The sequence below is a fragment of the Monodelphis domestica genome, chromosome 4, assembly GCF_027887165.1.
Source record: "Monodelphis domestica isolate mMonDom1 chromosome 4, mMonDom1.pri, whole genome shotgun sequence".
Classification (NCBI taxonomy): domain Eukaryota; kingdom Metazoa; phylum Chordata; class Mammalia; order Didelphimorphia; family Didelphidae; genus Monodelphis; species Monodelphis domestica.
Window position 1 is genome coordinate 450,731,876 of NC_077230.1, and position 22,282 is coordinate 450,754,157.

A 22,282-nucleotide genomic window follows, 5' to 3' on the forward strand; every position below is an offset into this window, starting at 1 on the left:
TCCATGTTCAGGTATGTATCAGCAGCTTTAATGATATGGTCAAGGAATGAAGTTGGTGTTTCAGTTGCTTTTTGCTTTATACCTTCAAACTTAGACCATGCATTTGGTCTCTTATTATATCTACCCATAACCTCAAGTTTTGCTTGCCTGGATTCTTTCATCATGTCATATTGAGCCTTGTTCATATCAGTGTCATTATAATGTTCCAGCCATGGTGGTAAAAAGGGATCCTGCCTAGTTTCATCTATGAACTTGTTTCTTTCCCTTTTTGTCAAAAGTTCTGTCATTAGTAGGGCAAAATCATCATAATCAGGATCAAACAAATCAATGGCTCTTATCGTTTCTTTGATTACCTTATTAGGTTCGTCAACAAAGGCAGGTATTCTCCTTTTTATGGACTCCAAGTCTTTTGGTGTAAATCTCTTATGTGTTTTTACCTGGAATATCTCATTCCTAGAAACTATTGGTAGATCTCTTAGAGAGAATAAGGTAACCATCCCTTCAGCCTCTTCTGTAATCTATTTAGATTTCCAGTTGTACCATTATTTTCTTTTACCCCACAACCATATTCAGTATTCATAAACCTTTTATCTTTAATATGCAATTCAATCTGGTCCAGTTGTTGCTTCATGAATATTACCATTTGCTTAAGTTCAGTATCCTTCATAACCCATATCATTGTAGCTTTGAACTAGTTGCCAATAACAAATAACACCACTCTACACTTATACACAACACACAGACAAATACATAGATAGTATAGGGACATGGACAATACAGTTTGCACAGTCATTGACATACACAGTTTCATCCTTGTAGTCTAAAACCATATAATATACTTTGGGGAATGAGATGAATACAATATATGGGATGTGCAGAACACACTCCCACAGAACAAACAAAAGATCCATTAACATGTCTCCAGACACGCTTACATTCATTGTTAATCCTGTATACACAATGGAATTAGTGTTGTTGTAATCCACCGTGATCACCTTATATGTATACAATTAAGGAAAGGGAAAAAAATTAAAAAATTCCAATATGACTGCCTAGTCCATGTGGCCGAGGGTGTTGTAAAGATTAAATGTCTCTTCCAGCTCAGTTAGAGTTCCAGAGTTCCACTGCCCTCCCCCCCACCCCCATGGAATATTTCAATTGCTGAGTGCAAGATGGAATCTTCTAGCCTGTAACTGACTTTCCTTATATAAAACTTAACTGTTTTTCCTATATAAACCTAATTTCCTAAGGTTTCTTAACCTAGCTGACTCTGCCAAACTGTTATGGGGATTTTAGGAAAGGGTTTATACCCAAGGGAAAAATCACATTTAAATAACTTGAGTTTATTAACAGAGAAGGAGAAGATGTTGGGGAAGGAATAAGGGGAAGGGTAGCATCTGATTTTTCCCATTATATTTGATTATCTAAGCTTATACTGTCTAACTATCTTAACTAAAGACTATTAAGAATAAATCCCACAGTAAACCCAGAATCGCACATACACAGAGTCAGTGGTTGGTCAGGTATAAGGAATTCCCGTTGTGGTGTCCTCAAATGGTCCCAGCAAGATAGAAGTATTTTCCCCAGGCAATCTGTCCACCAGGAAGACTGGAGATTTTCTTCTCACCCTCAGCCAGTTGATCCTCAAAGACCAGTTGCTTGATAGGTGGTTTGTTCAAGAAGTCTCAGCTATACCTTTCCTTCTTCACTTTCAGCTCCAGCCTGAGTCAGTTTGAAACTGCTCCTTGGAACTCTGACCCAACAAGCTCATGAAAGATTCTAAATCTTAAGACCTATCAATTATTCTTGCAAGTTCTACCTTCCCTCGCTACAAATCTAGTCCTAGTAGCAATTCTGCAGCCTCAGACAATTTATCTAAACAACTTGCTGGAGTGTCATCTAAATTTTGCTTGATTTTTTTCAAAATTTGACCAATCATCTGGCTGACAGAAGTTTCTTTCCATAACCTCTAGAATTGCTCTCCTAGCCTGCTTTAAGTTTCTATAATTTGGGACTGAGTTCAGATCTATCTCTTCATAATGTTCCAGCCATGGGGTTAATGGAGGATTGTTCCTAGTCTCCTCAATAAACTGATTCCTTTCCCTTTTTGTCAATAATTCCTGTATCAGGGGAAAAAAGATCTGCATAGTCTGGGTCACAAATTCTTATTGCTTGTTTAAATTCCTGGATCACTTTTGCTGGCTCATAAAAAAATCTAGGAGATCTACATTTTATTGTATCAAGTTCCACTGCTGTTAATGGCCTATGGGTTTTGAGATATAACACCCCTTTAGGAGAAATAAATGGAATGTCTCTCAATGGGAACAAATTTGCAGGATTCTTGTTTAATTCCTCTTTTTCTTTTTCTAGTCTACTTGTTGTCTTAGCCTTAACATCATTACCTTCAGCTTTTGTACCTCTAATCATTGTTACATTCATCAAAGCACAGCCATTGACTTTTCCATTTATTAGATTTTCTTTAAAATTTTTTCTTCATTAGATCTATTTGCACTTGCATCTTTATTATTATTTGTTTTAATTCTGAATCCCTGAACATCCACTTAACCATAGCTTTGATCTTATACAATGTCATTTTAACCAACCGTTTGCATTTACAAACAATTGCCAACATAGGAACATCATAAGACAATAGAAGAAGATCCTATGTACAGTTAAATTCATTACTGGTTTTAGTATATCCTACTCCAGCAATATATAACACCACTCAGGACTTACGTTCAAAATCACATAGGGTATCCATAAAACAGCTGTATAAATCACCTCCATCACTTCCTCCAACATGGTTGTTATCATGCAGGAATAATGGGATGCAATACTATATATAATATAGGTTGGCTGATGTTTGTTGCCACCTTGACAAAAACATTTTTTCTTTATCAAGGATGTTATTTGGTTCAGCACTTGGACAGAGGTAGCTCTTTAACTCTGCCCTTTAATTCTTACCTGTCAATCAAGCCCCCTAAGGTACTTCAGCACCTTGGAGAACTTCCTGCTGTACTGCAAGCCAGATGTAATCTTCCTGCTTGTAGCAGGCAGGCAATGGAATTCTAAGTGTCCTAACTGTCAAGTGACCCAGAGACCCAGGGTAGAGTAAAATCTCCTCTTAAGCTTACCCAAATCAACTAAAATACAACCTACCTAGCTCAGCCAACTGAAATAACTAATATACTACTTACAAGTATTGTCTGACTTAACTGGATAAACTGTTAGGTTCAGGTATGGGATTTAGGGCCAGTACTCTGGTTTGGGGAAGGGTAGCCAAGCTCAGGGTAGGTAGAACCAGACTCTGAGCTAATAAACACAAACAAAATATATAAACACTGGACAAGTTGGATTTAATACATAAAGGAAAGGTGGAAAGGGGATTTGGGGTTTTCTCATGTAATTCACTCTATCCATCCCACCAGATCTAATAATCCCTGCAAAGGGATTTCTTCTTAGAAATTCCCTTCTCTATTTCTCCCTAACCCAAATCTACAATCCCTAATCTTAACTAACCCTCAACTAACACCCCACCCCTTTAATAGAATTAAGGAAAAGGATCTGTGTAAGGATTTGCTAAGGCCAGGGAAGGTCTTAGATCCAAAAGGATCCAGACATGATCTCATGGTCTTGTAGCTGGGTCAGGTTCACCAGAGAGCCTCAATGTCAAAGAGCAAAACAGGAAATCAGGGAAAAGGGTTGACTCCAAGAAAATCGCAGCTGATACTTCTAGAGGTTTTTCCAGAGATCCTAACTATCTTTCTCTCAGCCTAAATCTCTTCCAAAGTTCTAGAATCTTCCTGTTGGTCTCATGCCACTTCTCTGCAAAATGTCACTACTTTCCTTACAACAGTATATAGTCCTTTTTTGGACTGTATGATTGCAGTGTTGTTATTGGTCCCTTTTAACTCCCTTTGTTCATTTTTGTGTTCTTTTTCTACAGTGAAAACATAAGTACCCATTTGTCTTAAATCTTCTAAACCAAGAGATTCCCACCCTGGGCAATGAAGCCTAAAATAAGTTCTCACTGGTACACAATTTCCCTTAACAAATGGTCTTCTGATATGTGGTAAATTATTTTCAGAAAGATCAGTAAAACCAAGAAGATTCTCTCCCATCTCCATGACTTGATCTAAAAATGTAGAATTATGTTCCCCTGTCTCTTGTTTAAACTTCTCAAATCTGCCCCATGTGCCAAGTCTCTTAGCAAAATTTTTCGTTGCCTCTACTAAAGCTTGTCTAGCCTGATCTAGAAGTCTTAGGTTCTGCACGTTAGATAGTTCTAGATTCTGTGCATCTGTAGACCATGAAATTAACCCTGGATTATACCTTGTTTCTGCAATAAATTACTCCTTTTCTTCTTTTGAAAATAGCTCAGGTAATAAAAGCTCTGAGTCCTTAAAGGATCAAATAACCTAATTGAATGTTTGAATTCCTTGATACATTTCATAGATTCCTCAAAAAAAATTGGGCATCCTTTTATATAGATGTTCTAGGTCTCCAGTAGTGAATGGCTTTTGTGTTTTAATATGGACTATCCTTGCATCCGCTTGAATACTAGTTATATTGTGTAGTGGAAGCATTGGGACTGCACCCTCGCTTTGTTCCTGAATGTTAGATTTTTATGGTTGGATCTAAATATTTAATTTGGTGATTGCCAGGGACTTTATTTCTAAATCCAAAAATGAATTACTAAAGTAAGTGGAATTTATGGTAGTTTATTTTACAATAGAGGGAAGATATTAAGGAAGAGAGAAAAGGAGAGAGAGAGGAGAGAGAGGGGAAAGAGAGAGAGAGAGAGAGAGGAGAGAGGAAGAAAGAGAGAGAGAGAGGAGAGAGGAAGAGAGAGAGAGAGAGAGGAGAGAGGAAGAGAGAGAGAGAGGAGAGAGGAAGAGAGAGAGAGAGGAGAGAGGAAGAGAGAGAAAGAGAGAAGAGAGGAAGAGAGAGAAAGAGAGAGAGAGAGGGGGGGGGGGGGGAGGGAGAGAGGAGAGAGCATGTGCACGCTCTGGCTTCCTCTGAGTTAGGTAGAAATTCTCAGGTCCCAGCCAGGGGAAAGGAATCTCAAGACAATGGGCCTTTCTCAGAGGTTCATACCTCTGTGTGCCTCTGTTTCCTCTATTTAAAGACCCTTTTCTCTTGTGTCACCTCCCCTAAATTTTTATGTCCATCAATCACAGCAGATGCTCCTCTCCAGGACTGCCCACTTTTTCACATGTGGGTCACAGACCTTTCACTCAATGCATGAAATGGGTGTTCACACCTTCTTCTGGTTAGTTCACACTTTTTTGTAGTTAGTTCACACTTTCTTGTGGTTAAAATAGGTAGATCTACTTTAAATACCGATTTAACAATTTTGGGAATTAAAATCTAAAAAGAGACTGAGGATTATAATTTTATCTTCATTATCAAGGAAGAGCTAATCTTCACATGAACATCCTTACTGTCATTTTCCTGTGCTTGGGTCTCTTGTTGTATTACTTTGTTATTTTTTAAGTTCTCTAACTCCCCATTCATTGCTTCTAGTTTAGTTTCCATTTGTGCATTTCCTCTTTCAGCAGCTAAAATAATTAATTTCAAATTGGTATCAGTTGCCACTGTCTTCTTCCCTAAGGTCAGCTTCAGGCATCTTTTCACTACATACTACATCTGCAGTACTGAGAAGAAAACCCCCAGCAATACTGGTTTATAGGACAGTGTCCTATCCATTTTTACTTTTAGCCACTGGACCCTGCCATAAATATTATGCCATCAAAAATATATAAAATCAGGTATGGTGACAAAAATAGAAGTATAGCATATAAAGAAGAATTGACCTAACATGGCAATAACCTCCATGGCAAGCACTACTTTGTGGAACTTTGTTTTGTTCCCAAAGCTTCTCACAGGAAAATGTGTGTTTTATGTCTAGCCCTTTAAATTCTTACCCCCTCCCCAGAAGTAATAGTGTCTTCTGATTGGGTAGCTCAGTTGTTAGGTAGAATTCAGCATTAAGCTCAGAGAAAAAAAAAATATGGCCATTCACTGCTACACAGGCTTCTCAGGCCTCAATCTCTCTGTGATCAAAAACTCCTTCGTTTGTTCTCAAATCTATTCAATTTGAGCATATCTGAAACCTGCCTCGCTTGCCAAACTGTAAAGATGATATGAACAGATGACTGGGGTTTTACTCGTCAGGCAAGATGGTCTTTTCAGGGCCAGAGAGTGAAAATGGCTGTTTTCATTCAGTAGGCAATCACTCTGACTCCACTTCTCAGGTAACAGGTTTATTGTGGGCGTTGTTATTGTTGTTGAGAATGGGGAAAGGTATGTGGGCTGTGGATTTCCCCTAACTACTAATAAAGTTATCTATATCCCACCATCTGACTCTTCACAGAGTCTTTGGCCCTCAGCTGACCTAAGGCTGTGCTCTCTATTCTCTCTACCTTAATTCTCCCCTTCTATTCTGATCTAATCTAGGCTAAGCCCACAATGGAAATAGTCTCTAGAGTAAGAACAGATATTGATGGAGTCAGGTGTCAGGCATGATCTTGATCTACCCAGGTAAGGCCAAAGCTGTGCTCCCCCCCCCCCCCCCACCCAATTAAGCAGTTCTGATCAATCTTGTTAGGGATTTCTTTTTTAGAATAATAACAGTTTGAATGAGGAAAAGGATCTTCAGGATCAATTGGGTTATCCACAGGAACAAGTAGAAAGGTCCACAGGAGGTCAGAGTTGGGTCCTAGAGATGTTTCTCTTTTCAGGGTCCTCTCCCACCTCCTCTGATGGCAGTTATTTTCACAGGATTCTATCCTAGGATTCTCATGCGCTTGCTGGATCCCCAGTGAAAAGTTCCCTGTTCTGTCAATTCTATACATACCCTCTGTTTCATTACTTCTTCCAAAATCTCCCTTAACAGGTGAGGTGATGTCCTCTTCTTCTATAGCTTCATCATTTTCCTTTGAAAATATCTGTTGTCTTTGTTGTGCTTCTGGGTTTTCTTTTCCCATGCTCCTCTCAATGCCAGCTGCTGTTCTTTTAGATTTTCTCTGCTTCTCCAGACTGATTCCAGAACTGTATTATTATACATTCTTTTTATTCCCCATGACATCTTCCTCTTCCATAGTTTCATTGCTTAACCTGGTGTAATAAGTAACTGTAATAAGTGCCTACTCTTCCTTATAAGTGAATATAGAGAGAGGTGTCTAGGGGATAAGTGTTGACAGACTAGTGTGTGTGTCTGTCAGGACCTCTCTCTATACTTTGTTGTTGCTAGGACAAGAGGGATATTCTTGGTAAGGATAGATTACCAGAGAATACGCCAGCGAGGGTAGCTTGGCAGGGGTCTTCACTTATGAGTAATGTTAAAGGTAACCAGGTTGATAAGCTTAGATCACCCTCAGGCAAAAACCTCCCCCTGGGTTAAAGCTGCACCCCAGGGGTTCTGATCATGTAATGTACAGTCAGGAAGGGAACACACACACACACAGAGGAAATGGAGGGAGAGAGACAGTTGAGAGAATGGAGAGGGGGAAGATTGGTCTTCCCCTCTCTTCCCTTTGGGGAAAGTAACCCAGTCTTGTCTCCCTGAGGGAAGGAGTATGTCTCCTCAGAGAATGGTTCTGGGAGGTGGAGATTAAGAACTAGAGGGATAAGCTTTGGTAAAATGACACACTGCCTTCCCTTTTGGTCCCAGCTATTGTTGAGCTGCAGGATGGACTCTTCTGCCTCTGGGTCCCTCACATATACCAATTGCCACTTCCCCACCAAGCCCTGGGGTTACTCCTCAGCCTTGGAAAGAGGATTGCTCCTTGAATTTGGTTGTTTGGATCCCTAGGATCCTGAGCTAACCCTCCTCTTTGGGGAGAGATTTGGTTCTCCCTAAATCTTCAATTCCCTTTCCTAGTATCAGGAACTAGCCAGACCTGATTATAAGTAGTAGACACTTTATTTGGGTTCACACAGGAAAGGGAGAGGTAGGGGTGTCAGGTTGGAAAAGTGGGTAAACAAGAAGCCCTATTTACTGGCAGACTGACCCCCCTAAACTTTTGAGGTTCAGCCTCTTGGCCTTGACCCCTCTTCTGGTCAGTTGCTGGTTTAGTTCTTGCTCCTGAGCTAACTAGCTTGAGAATTGGAGTCCAGGACAAGTTAGGGAAAGGGATGGAGAATAAATCTTTGGAGAGAGGATTTCTCTGTAGATGGCTTTCTTCAAAGTCCCAGTCCACAATATCTTAAGCTGAGTGAGAGATATTCAGGGGTTCACTGGGAAACAGTTGAACTCCAGAGAGACCCAATCTTAGGATATCTGCTTCTCAGGCTCCCAGCTGAAGAAGTGCCAGAGTAATTGGAGTTCTTCTAGCTTCTGTCCTCTGACTGGAACCTTGAGTTTTTCCTCTTCTTGTACCTCCCCCACTCACTCTCTGCTCCTTGCACAATTGGATTTGATTTCTCTCTCTTACACAAGCCAGAGTATGGCTTGTTCAGCCAATCTCTTGGTTTCTTGTTCCCTTTGTGTCCCCCTGAATAAGGCTCCTTTTATCTGACTGTGATCAAGTTAAGTTTAATGTTGATTAAGATAGCAGAAGGTGGGGAACCGGTAAAGGTATATGAGGTCCTTCTTCCTGGTTGACCAAATGGCTAAAACCAGAAATTCACCTTCCCTTTCCCTAATTCTTATCCTAATCTAAACTACAGTATTAGGGCTGACAGGGATTGAATAAAAGCAGGTAAGGGTGAAGGTCTTTAGGGGTCTGGCTCAGAGGCCAACTGAGTTCTTGACCCCTCAGGTCTGGAGAGACCAGAATCTCTCTCCTTTGTTGTTGGTAAAGGCTGTCAGGCAACACCAGGATTTGAGATGAGATATCCACGGCTAATCCTGTGGGCTGACTTTTGTTTGATCCCAAGAAGACAAGAGTTCCTCCTCTCTCCCCAAGATCTCAGATCAAAAGCCCCTCTCCTTTCCGGATCCTTTCCCAAAACTCCTTTGCTCCAACTCCCAACTGTCTGCCTCTGTCACTCAATCTAGTTCCCTGATCATTCCAAACCTTTTCATCTCACTTCTCTTACACTGGCATGTATCTCTTTGGATTTCTTTTAAAAATGACTGGATTTTCTCTTCTAAAGTGGTTGGGTTTTTTTTCAGTTCTTGTTTTCTGAATTCTCTAAGTCTCTACAGACATGTTAGGATAGAAACATCATGATTTGCATTTTTCATTTCTAGGATGTTTTTCTCACATAGTTCGAATTTTTTTCTATAGCATATATCTTTTATTTCATCCGTAAACTTTTGGGCTTCTACCCAGAGTTTTTTGAAATAATGTTTTTTTAAAAAAATAGACTTCTATACCTACAACAGAACCAACTCTGCCATCTCTTTTATTCACCTTTCCAAAGAGTACCTGTGAGCCATCCTTCCATTTATCTCTAGTTTTCTTTTTCTGATTTCATTTATAATAAAAAAATTTAACACTCTATGGCTTGGCTCTTCCAGCAATATGTTCTATTTACCAAAGTTCTACTTTTCTTCCACTCATTGGGGCATGGAAATGAGTGAGTGGGTGCCAGTGGAATATGTAGCTCTGGTAGAGTTCCACATGGCTAATTATAGAGTGACATGTCCTCAGGAGAATAGAGACCTGGTGATGATTTTTTGGGGCGGGGTATGGGGCATGGCAAGCCATAGAAAAGTCTCTTAGTCCTGTATAACTCTCTTCCCTTTCTGCACTGACAATGCCACATCCTAGGTGTCAGGGAAGTGTTTTTGGATCAACTATTAGCATTCATTTTGAATTAGCATTCATTCAATTAAAAAAATTAATACTGGATTAGAAGTTTTCCTTAATCTCATTTTAAATTTCTACTTGAAACAATGAAATTATATATGCAATAGGGTAATGGAATTATTCCCACTAAATATAGTTATAAAACAGGTCTACTTTCACTGTTTCTATTTGACATAATTTTAGAAGTGTTAACTATAGGAGTAATCCATGGGAAACTTTTTTAAAAGCACTTAACGGAGAGAGACCAGACAATATTCTTTCGTCAAATAGCATCACTGAAGTTTGCTGGATTGGCAAAACGACAGTTGAGAAAGGGTATTATTTATGCAGGGCCATTCTTCATGCACAAAGCATGCGCTTTGGCCAATGGCTTTCCAAAGCATGGAATTTTCTTTGATTCATACACTTAATAAAGCACTGAGCCCCTTCCTTAGGGAAGTGGCCATTAGTATAGATTATATATTAGCACAGTCTGCCTTTTGATCACCTCCTCTGAACCAGCCTTTTGACTGTGTGCAGACTATATGCAAAATCGTGGTGCAGTGATAGAGTCACCTGTAGTTCCTTTGGATAAGTTTCCTCTTTTCCTTAAGGATAAAAACTCTTTAAGGTTTGGGGTGACTTTAGTTAAGTTTTATAGTTTAGGATAGTGGTATCAAACTCAAATAGAAGTGGATCCCTGTGAGCCACACACTGACTTAGAAAACCACAAATTGAGATTCCCTGTATTGTGTTGGTGTTTATTTTGTTAACTGTTTCCCAATTACATCTTTATTTGGCTCTGCTGCACTGGGAAGTTTGATGGGTGTGAATGTAATGCATCTGGTTTAGGAGATAGTGATGTTTTAATGTGAAGAGCTCTGGACTTGGAGTCAGTAAACCTGGCTTCGAATCTTAGTTCTGATACTAGCTGTGGGACAATGGGAGAATAAATCACTTTGCCTCACATAAAGGCACCCTAGCCTTCTCTTGTGTAAAATGAGGATACAGATATTTGTACTATGTACTTCACAGGATTGTTGTGAGGAAAGCACTTTGTAAACTCTCAATAAAGCACTTTAAAAACAGAAGTCTTCTGTTTTTTTTTCCCCAGAGGGGAAATTCTTAACACTAAGGGGGAAATTCTCCCTTCTTCCTTCCTTCCTTCCTTCCTTCCTTCCTTCCTTCCTTCCTTCCTTCCACTCACCCTGCACCCCCCCCCCTCCAATTTCTATTCAGATAATATTATCTCAGTGGCACCTTCTTGGAAACATTATTTAGAACATAGGTTCTCTTCCTGTACTCCTGCCACCCCAGACCAACTAATGAATCAGTAGAATGTAGAGTGGCAAAAGCATTAGATTTGGGATCATAAACCTTGGGTTCAAATTCTGCTCTTTTCTGTACTACCCTTTGGAAAAGGAACTTCTCTAAACCTTAGTTTCCTTTTCTATGAAATGAGGAGATGGGACTAGAGAATTGTTCACTATTCTTCCAGGTCAAAGGCTTATAATCCCATAAAGCCTTTTGGCATTCTGAATGGACATCAGACTCATAATGATGGTTAACAAAGCATTCTTCAGAGCTCAATTATTCCATAGTTACTGCTTTAATTAAGGTTTTGAATCTGCCAGGCTCATGGACAAACTCTAGATGATAATATCATCATGTAAGAAGAGATTAGTAACTTACATTTGGGTTTTGTATATTTAACAGAGAGAAAGCAGGGTGGCTACCTCCAACATTCACATTTCTAGTCCAGAATTGGAATGGAATAGAAAAGCATTTAAGTTCTTACCTGTGTACCTAAGCACAGTGCTAGGCTCGGAGAGTAATAGAGATAGACAGCCAAGATGATCTCTCCTTTCAAGAAAATCACATAATTGGGACAGAAAACAAAAATGGGTTCATTATCTTGCTCAGGGTCATGGTAGCCTAAAAGGCCAAAATAGTACTGATATACTAGATGGGGAAGGAAGTCTGATCTGCATCCCCTCTACAAAGTAGAGGCTTCAGACTGAAATTGGGAACTCGCCAATGGGAGAATGGAGCAAATCCTACAAAGAGATTTTGGTGGGGGGCTAGGGAGTTAAAATTTGTTTTCAATTCCATATAAACAAAAAATTTTAAGTCATTTAAAAAAATTTTGAGTTTCATATTCTCTTCCTCCTTTTTTCCTCTCTCCCCTCCTTGAGAAGGGAAGCAATTTGATGTAGATTATATATATGCAGTTGTGTAAAACATTTCCATATTAGCCATGTTACAAAAGAAAATGCAAACCAAGAAAAACAAAAAAAAAGGGAAAAAAGGATGGTGTTACAATATTGCTGTTACTGTATACCAAGGGTCCCCAAACTTTTTACACAGGGGGCCAGTTCACTGTCCCTCAGACTGTTGGAGGGCCAGACTATTAAAAAAAAAAACTATGAACAAATCTGTATGCCGCTGTCTGGGATAGCAGAGGCTGCAGCACTGGCTGTGATGGGCCTGTCACACCTTGCACAGGCCCATCACCACCACCACTATACTGGGCATCAGTAAACACAGTGGGGAATCTCCTCCCCCAGATCGCTCACCTTACTGATGTCTTCCATTGTGCAGCCACATAATCCTATGCAAGGTGCCTCATTTTCATTCAGTTACTCTCAGAACAAGGTGCCACGCAAAGGTATGTCACATCCTGTGCTCCTCTCACTGACCACCAGTGGAAGAGGTACCCCTTCTGGAAGTGCAGTGGGGGCCAGGGAGCTGCATGTGGCCCACAGGCCGTGTTTGGGGACCCCTGCTGTATACAATGTTCTGGTTGCGATGACTTCACTTTGTATCAATTCACAGAAGTATTTACAGGTTTTTCTGAAAGCTTTTTGTTCATCATTTCTCATAGCACAATAGTATTCCATTAGAATTATATAGCACAACTTTTTCAGCCATTCCACAGTTGATGGGCATCCCCTCAGTTTCCAATTTTTTGCTACCACAAAAAAAAAGACTTCTAAAATTTTTTTGTACCAATAGATCCAGTGTAACTGTGGGCAAGTCACTTACTCCTATTTGCCTCAGTTTCCTCATCTGTAAAATGAGCTAAAGAAGAAAATGGCAAACTACTCCAGTGTCTTTGTCAAGAAAACCCCAAATGGGGTTATGAAGAGTCAGAATGACAGAAATGACTAACAACAAAAACTTCAACACATACTATAGTAAAAATGGTAAATAACCCCATGATTAAGAAACTAAGCAGTAAGGAATAGCTAAAGAGACTGGGACATCAATACAACAGACATTGTCTCAAAAAATGGCAGATGTGAGGAATATATAGAATTATGGAATGATATCTTAAGCAATGAATTGCAAATGAATAATTCAGAACCATGCAAGTGCTTGAAATTTAAATGATCCAAAAGATTAAAAATAGATGGGAATAGTCAGGTGTTGGAGGGGCTCTAGAGAGACAGGTCTACCAATGTGATGGCGGTGCTGTGAATTGGTCCAACAACTCTGGAAAACCATTTGGAATTATGCGTAGAAAGTGCTCAAAATGTTTATCCTTTTTAGCTTTGAGATTCTTCTGCTAGGCATATACCTAAAGGAGGTCAAAGAAAATCCTGTAATACCAAAATATACTTTTTATACCAGTAGATTGATGGAAACAAAGTAGACACCTAATGGCTAAACAAATCAGGGTATGTTGATGTAATTAAATATTACTGTACAATCAGAAAAGATGAATTCATGGGAACATGGGAAGATTTATATTAACTGATGCAGAGTGAATAAGCGGAACAACAACAACAACAAAACCCCCAATATTTACAAATCTACAGCCAGGGAGCTGTGTAAAACCGAGACTACCAGGAGCAATAGACTTCGAGTCTGAAAGATCTGAGCTCAAGTCTGACTAAGGACCATTACTAATTGGGTGATTCTGGGCAAATCACTTACCCCCTGTTTGTAAAATGGAGATAATAACAGCATCTACCTCACAGGGCTGTCGTGAGGATCAAATGAGATGACTGTAAAATGCTTAGCACAAAGCTGAGCACATAGTAGGTCTCCCCTCCCTCCTCTTCCCATTTCATCCCTATTAGTCTTCACCAGAAATGCATTTCACCTGCGTGCTAACTCCCTGCAGCCTTTCTTGATGGTAGTAGTATTCTTTCCATACCCAAATTACCTGACATGTTAACTGGCTTCACGTGAAGTATATTTCAGCAGCTTTTTGGCTTCACGTGAAGTATATTTCAGCAGCTTTTAAGCTAACCTGAGGGGTAGGTTTCCCCCGTCCATTTGCTCAGCTCCGGGTCATTCCTTTCCCGATAGGCTTATCCCATATCCCCGGTCTCATCAGCTCCTGCCCTAGATCCTTTCAAAATTCAGCTCCATAGCCGCTTTTCCAGCTCTCCCTAACTCCAGCCCTACGGGGCGCCCTCCCCAACCATTGCACACCAGCAGATTTCTGCTGGATCGAGCCTTGCTCGAGAGGCTCTCGCAGGTACTCTCGCAGGCCCCTAAGTATCTTGGTTCATGTTTTGCAATTTTTTATTCTATGTGCATGTTTTCCGCAGTAGAGGGCAAGCCCTATCTCACTTTTGTCTAGTTGACTCCAGTGCCAAAGATACAGCAGATACTTATTACGTGCTCGAGGATAGACTACCGCACTCATCTAGTTCAAGTCCAGCCTACCTCTTCCTAGGAGGGCCTGTCCACCTGACCCCGCCCCTTTCAGAAAGCTCCCTTTCAGCCCGGCTCCTATCATTTCCTCTTTTCAGGACCCTTCTTCCGTCCCTACATAAAACGACGCGCGGTGCATTCTGGGATTTGTAGTTTCGGTGGTGGCATCGCACACGCGCAGTGACCATGGGTGGGGCCACAGCCCTGCCTGCGAGCGTCGGTCAGGCTGGCTGCTCCGAGCTTTCCGAAGGAGAACGGGCCGAAGAGGGCGGGAGAGGGTGAGTGTAAGCGTGCGTGCTGCGTGCGCGTGTCTGTCCGCGTGTGCGACTGGGTGTGCGCGGTGGTAGGTGTCTGCGTGAGTGTGGAAGGGGAGGGGGAGGGGCGGCCAGGGAGGGCGTGTATGTGTGTGTGCGCGCGCGCTAGTAACCCTGCAGGAAGGGTAGGCTTGGCCGCGGGGGCGCTCCCGGGATTCTCGCTCGAGTCCTCCGCTCGGTGGCTCTTCTGCTCCTTTGGGCTGCGGGCGGGGAAGACGACTGGGTGTGTGCGTACTTGCGCGCGCGAGTATGCGCCGTGGTGAGCGCAGTACGTGCTCGCGCGAGGGTGAGAGTGCACGTGTGCGCGCGTGCGCGACGCGCGGCACCGGGGCCGGGGACCGGGGACCGGGGAGGGGCACCTGGCTATCCACCCGCGGTGTCGGGGGCACTTCAGCCTTCCCTCTCGAGGCCCATAAATATCTGAGGCCTTACCCCTCTCCAAAACGTCCTTCCCGTTAGAACCCTGTGCCCACCACTGGTTACCCGGGAGCCCCCTCTATGGGGACGCGAAGGGTGGCCTGGGTGGGTGGGGGGTGTCTGCGGTGCACCGGAGAGGTGGGGACAGGGGGCTTTGCAGCACCATCGTTCCCCCGCGCCCTCGCCCTCGCCCTCTTCTCCTGCTCATCGATTTCTTCCCTCTGACCGTCATTCTCTCCCTTCTTCCTCCCTCCCCCTGCCAGCACCCGGGTCACGAAGGCGGGGTCTCCCGGGCGAACCCCTCTTTTGACCTGCCTGCCCCGATGACTGTGCACCCAGTGTGGCTGAGGGTAGGAGGTGGCTCTGTAGGCCTGGGGGGGGGGGAGGGGGCCAGGCTATAAGGTGGGTTACTTCTCTGCGGGGTGGGGGGGAGGGGAGAGACCCTGCGAGATTATTGATCTCTGACTGCAGTTTCCTCCATATTCCATCGCTCTCTTTCTTCTCGTCTTCGATTTCTCCCTCTCTCCTGGCTCCTTTGTCCCGGGACTCACTCATCCCTTAGGGAGAAAATAACAAACACCTGACTCGGGCCTGCTTCCCCTCCGGTTTTAATAACTAGCGTTTATACAGTGCTTGAAGGTTTGCTGTGTATTTCACGTCATCTCATTGGATCTTCACAACAACCCTGGGACATAGGTGCTGCATTTAGCCCCATTTTACAGATGAAGGAACTGAGGCTGAGAGAAGTTAGCCAGGAAGTGTCTGAGGCAGGATTTGAACTCAGGTTGGCTCCAAGTCCAGTGCTCTGACTGAGGCTAGGAAAGGTGTCTTGATTTCTGGGGCTCCTAGCAAAAAAGACCGTGTAAGGGTGGCATTGGAGAGGGCTCTGCAGATAAGAGAATAGAGCCCACCATGTATGTGTGTGTGTTCATTTTATTTGTGTATGTCAGTGTACTACAGGCAAGGAGTTCTGCAGGATTCCTGATCTGATTGACTCCTGTTGTGTTCTTTGGAAGCTTGTCTCATCCATTTTCTACTAATAAGACTTTTTGCCAACATTTGTATAGTGTTTTAAGATTTGCAAAACACTTTTTACTTTTATTTTCACTACCTTGGGAAGTAGGTGCTATTATTTTCCTCATTTTTTTTTGGTGATTTGTCCAGCATCATACAGCTAGTGTCTGAGGTCTTCCGAGTTGAGGCCCAGTGCTCTATCCACTGGGCCTCCCACCACCCAGCTCTTTAATCTTCCCTACTGGCTCCTTTCCCACAGTTCAGAACCACTCAAGGACTGCCCCATCCCCACTTCATCCTTTTGCCTTATCAAGCTGTCTGGGGAGCCTGAGGGTAGAGTGGAGGGGCTTGTGTCTCTAAGGGCTTGGCAGGTCTGGGACTTGATGCTTCTGGCCCAGAAAGTGATGAAAGTGGATTGGATGCACTGGTACCTTCAGGTTCTGTAGCTGGGGTGGGGATCCAGACTCAACAGGACCTGGGGTGGGGGAAGAAAGGCAGGGAAAAAGACAGAGAAAAGAGAAGAGCGAAAGAGACAGAGAAAGCTCATTTTCAAGCTCGTTTCAGAAAGGGCTTCTCTGTTGTGGCCTGCCTAAGAACAGGATTGGAGTCAGTAGAACACCTTTTGTAAGGGTCTCAGAATGGAGCCATGTTGTGAGACTCAATTAGGGATCTTTCATCCGACTTCTGTTTCTTTAGATGGGGGCAGAGAGCAGGCCGCTGTGGCCTCCTCGTCTCTACTGCTAGAGGTTTTGGGAGATCAGGGATCAGACAGACATCTAGGATCAAACATTTCACACTGGACAGGCCACTCAGTGCTTTTGAGCCTTGATTTCCTGTTCTGCAGAGTGGGAACAATTGAATTTCCTACTTCACAAAATGGTCAGAAAAAGTTTTTTCTAAATGTTTGAATGTTAACTAGGGAGACCAGCATGGCATAGTAACTAGAGCCTGGAATATGTGGGTTCCGTTCTTGCTTTGGAAACATCCTGTCTGTGTGGCCTTGGAAAGTAAGTCTTAACCTTTCAGTGTTCTGGGCCAGTGTATCAAATTCTGACGGAAATGAGGGCCACCAAACATCACCTAAGAAGCTCTTGGGGCTGCATGTTCACTTAGGAATCACAGGAACATTATCTTTGTTTTCTTCTGTTTTCATTTTGTTAAGTATTTCCCAGTTGTCTGGTCTCAAGCAGGAGTGTTGTGGCCAGATTTTGAAGGCAGTTCTGAGACTGGCAATCTGTATTGGTCTAGGGAGTTTCCTCTTTGGGCCCTTCCTTGTAACCAGTGAAATAACATGTCTAGCCCCTCTCCTTAAAGTGCTAAGTAAAGGAGAGTTAAAAGTCAGGGGAAATTGGAGAAAAGGCCAAGAAGCAAATATGTGCTATGGGAGGTAGAATGTGAAGAGATCCGAGGATTGGGGCGCTTGGGAGTAGAGCCGCGCTGGTGAGGGAATGACTGGAGAAAAGATGGGGGTATTTGACAAAGGATGAATGGACAGTATAACTGGGGTGGAGATGGGGCACAGAGGGCAGGAACCGCATGAAGAACGGCTGCTCTTCTCAGTCCCTCAGCTGGGACACATGCCATTGACCTAGGCAGGAAGGAGAGAACTCTAGTCTTGGAGACAGGCAGACCTGAACGCAAATCCAAAGTTAGGCATTACAGTGGATAATGGCAGCGAACCACGAGCCAGGAAGACCCGAGTCAGTTTTGTCCTCAGATACTTCCTAGCTGTGTGGTCCTGGGCAAGTCAGTTCATCTCTGTTGGCTTCAGTCTCTTCATCTGTAAAAAGGATATAATAATAGCAGCTATCTCACAGGGTTGTTGTGAGGTCCGACCGACATTATAGCTATAGTGGGCTTTACAAACTTTGCTATAAAAATGTGAACTATTATTATGTCTGTCTCTTGGCTCTTGGCATCAACTTCTTTGTTTACTGTGAGGATCAAATGAGAAAATATTTGTAAAGTGCTTAGCACAGTGGTTGAAACATAGTTGGTCTCTAATGTTTATTCTTCCTTAATTTTTTCTCTTTTTTAAAGTTAATCTTTTATTGATATTTTCTTTTTCTTATAGCACCATAGTATCCCATGTCTCTTCCCATGCCCATCCCAGAGAATCATCCCATCTGACAAGAGTAGTGTTTTTTTGGAGGGGAAAAAAGTTAGCACAACTGACTGATACATTGAAAAAATCATGCAGTGAGTAATACCTGTGTACCGCCCACTTCCCAGAAGAGCCAGGTCAGGGCATCTCCTGACCTCTTTTCATTGAAGTCCCCTCAATCTTTAGAATTTTGTTATATTCACTTCATTTTTTTGGTGTGCAGTTGTTTTTTCTATTTATGTTGCTGTAGTTACTTAGGTGCTGTTTTTTGGTCTTGCTGACTTCACTCTTCTTCCAATCATGTTGATTTTCCAGGCTTCTCTGTACTCATTGCACCTGTCATTTATTTCTTACAGGGCAGTCACATTCCATTACATTCATGAACCACACATTTAGCTATTCCCCAATTGATGGGCATTGACTTTATTTCTAATTCTTAGCCATCATGAAAAGTGCTCCTATAAACATTTTGGAGTACTCAGAGACTTATTTTTTTAATTTCAGGCTTTTTTGGGTTATAAGCTCAGTTTCTGATTCAAAGGATACGAACAGTTTAGTTATTTTATTTGCATGATTCCAAATTGCTTTCCAGAATAATTATACTATTTCACAGCCCCACCAGCAATGTATTAAATGGGCCTATCCGCAATCCTTGCAATCTTGACTGTTGTCATTTTTGACAGTTTTCAGGGTACTGAAGTCTCTGGACTGTTTTTGATTTTCATTTCTCTTATTATTAGTGACTTGGAGCATTTTTTCATATGATTGTGAATACTTTGCAGCCCCCCCCCCCCATTGTTCTATTCAGTAAAACATATTCGTCAGCAACAAAGTTTAGGCAAACACATTTTTTGGATTTCCTTTTTAGATATGTGTTAATTAGCAATTAATTAAAAAAAAACTGCTGCCAGTATGTTTGTGCTTACTGGTTTTTTGACAGGCAAAGTTCAGGATCCCCTGAGGGATGTTCCTTCACATACTGAGTCTTCTGGCCAGTTCAATATCTAGTCTGTACTAAATGTTTGTTGGGTTATTGATTGATCTGGGATATGGCCATTACACTAGGAGTGAGGATGGTGTTCTAACAATTATTGATTAAAAAGCCCCCACCCGGTGATAAATGTTGTTTAAATTATCCCTCAAAATTCTAACATAGTAGAAACTCAGATTCTGAGTATCAGTAAGTTTGTCAGCAGTTTCAGTTGTTTGTAGAATATCATAATTCTCTGACTATTTAGGAGTTGTTGTTATATTTATGTATATTTATTATTTATGTATCTTGGATATCAAACACTTAGCAGAGAAATTTGATGCAAAGATTTATCCCCATTTGACCACTTCTCTTCTTATCCTAGATGCATTAATGTGGTAAGTGCAGAAGCTTTTTAGTTTGTTTTCCTTTTCTGCTATAGACACAGTACCTGTATTATATTCCTTTAGTTCCTTTCATTTGATCTTTTTTAAGGTAGCCCTGTTCCCATTGGCTATCTTCCCCTCAGTATGATCCTTTCTTTCTCCTTTGGTATCCATTTTCCTTCTCCCACCTTAATCTGGTAATGTAATACTTCCTTCTCTTTTTTCCTGACAGCCAAGTAACTTACTGTCCTCCCTATCAGCTAGTCCTTTTACATCATTTTTAAAAAAGAAAAAAGCTTTCTCTTACTCTTCATTGTCCATTCTCTCCCTCTCTCATTCCCTCTCCCTGTCTCTCCCTCAGACCTGCGTTCTCTAATTCAAGGCTCCTGTAATTGTCTGGTCTCTCTTTTCTCTGTATTTTTTATGCTGTTAAAATTTCCAGAGGATCCATTCCAGGCTCTCCCTTCCAGGTGTTTTCTGCCTAGGGCTTGCTATATGGATTCCCCTTTTCCAGTGTGCCTGCCACTTATTTCAGGTGCCAAAGAACATATTGCCCCATAGTAAGGCTCCTTCCCTACCACATCCCTGATTTTTCAGCTCCCCATTGAGCTAGACCTTTTCTTGCTGTCCTTCCCCCCCTTACATTTCCTTGGAGATCTCCTTGTGTCCATGCTATCCCATTCATTTGGGTATCAGTTGCCCCCCGGAATTCCAACTCCCCTCCTTCCAGTACAAGTAGGCTTTTCAAGTACCAAGGCCCTCAGTATAAGGTCCTCATCTGGTTTTCTCTGACCATCTCTCTTCACCCATAGGAGCAAATATCCCTTCTCACTTTCAAAGTAAGGCCCCCTCTTTCCCTCTGCCATTTTCAGCCTTTCCCCAGTCCTCCTCCCCATTCCCCCATGTAGGCTCTTCTCTTTGAGACCATTAGGATCTCTTTCCCTTCATTTGCTAGCCTTTGATTTGATCCTTGTACATCCTTCTTCCCTATCTGACTTCTCTGTTCCCTCCATCATGTACCCTTCCCTGCCTTAACATTGTCCCATAAAAACAAAACAAAACATTGCTTTGCCTGCCAGCAGGGTGTCATCAGGTTCTGACCATAATTCCTCCTGTACACATCTTCACTGGTAGCTCTACTAGATCCCTACCTTCTCTTCTTCTGTTTATTTAAAAAAAGTCCCTTACTGACCTCCCTGTTGGCCCTCTGTTTCCAGTGCCATTCTGACATGTTGCATTTAATCATTGCTGGGATTCTATTGTAATGCCTAGGAGTTCTGGATTTCTTTTTTTAAAATGTCTTAGACCCTTCTTTATTATTAAATTTCCATCTTTTTTCCCGTATGGTTAAGCTTAGATTTGCAGGATTGGTCACTCTGGCCTGCATCCTGAGCTCCTGTACTCCTTAGAGCATATTATTTCATTTCTTCCTTTTTCTAGTGGATATGGAATAACATTGTATTATTGGAATGCTCTTTCCTTTTTATTTGAAGGCTTTTCTCCTAATTGCTTGAAGAACTTGTTTCTGGATTGAATTGCTAATTTTAACCATTATATATGTTAGAATTTGTAGCCTTGGGTTTTTTTTCCTGAAGGCAAACTATGAATTCTTTCCATTGGAATTTCATTGTCTATTTTTAGAAGTTCTGGGATATTATCATATTTCCTTCATTTGCATGTTAAGGTGTTTTATATATTAGCATGTTTATAAGGTGTTGTATTCTTCTGGGAGACCTATAATCCTTAGATTGTCTCTACACATCCTGTCTTTGAGATCCATATATTTTGCTTGTATGATGAGTGTATTTTTTTAAGTATGCTTTTTTTTAATTTTCCTCTAAGTTGTCCTTTACCTCTGTGTTTTTAGATTTATGTGGTTGGACCTGAATATTAAATTGGTGGTCACCAGGGATTTAATTTGTAAATCCCAAAATGAATTACTAAAGTAAAATGTAATTTATGATAGTTTATTTTTACCATAGAGGGAAGATATTAAGGAAGAGAGAGAGAGACAGACAGATATATATATAGAGAGAGACAGAGACAGACAGACAGACAGACACTAAGTTAGCCTTTACACTCACCACAGTGACCATCTAAAAGGGAAGCAGTCTGAGGTCTCCTGCATGAGTTCATCCAGTTCCCACAGCCAAGTGTCTTTAATCCAAGTCTGAGTGTCTGTCTTTCAGTCTCTCGTCTAGTGTCTGTCTTCCAGTCCAACTCTGAATGACTCTTTTTCACTGCAAGCCCAAGTGACTGAATCTATTTCAGTCCAACTCTGAGTGACTGGTATCGATTGATCCTTGGGTGCCTCTGTTTCTTCTATTTAAAGACCTTTTTCTCTTGTGTCACCTCCCCTAAATTTTACATCTACCAATCACAGCAGATGCTCCTCTCCACGACTGTCCACTTAATGTATGAAATGGGTGTTCACACCTTTTGTAGTTATACTTTTTTTGGTTAGTTAAGACCTTTTTGTAGTTAAAATGGGTAGATCTACTTTAAATACTGAGGTAACACTTTGGGGATTAAAATCTAAAAATAGACAGGGGATTACAAGTTAATCTTCCCAATAAAGGAAGAGCTAAGTACCTTCATTGTTACGATCAGGTGAGAGCTAAATCCAATCTTCACAGTGTTATTGTATTCTCAATCTCTGTTCTCCCTTT

At 41.7% G+C, this 22,282-nt stretch overlaps 1 protein-coding gene across 4 annotated transcripts in view; it reads left to right on the forward strand.

Annotated features, from left to right (window-relative positions):
* The first annotated feature begins 11,218 nt into the window (after positions 1-11,218).
* The window catches only part of LOC100016390 (zinc finger protein 665-like), a 30,304-nt gene continuing 19,240 nt past the window's right edge, over positions 11,219-22,282 (forward strand). Inside the window, exon 1 of one of the 4 annotated variants that reach the window (XM_007492184.3) lies at positions 11,219-14,686. The gene's annotated coding sequence lies outside the window, so the exon portion shown is untranslated. The other 3 variants (XM_007492186.3, XM_007492187.3, XM_007492185.3) reach the window with 3 other exon arrangements.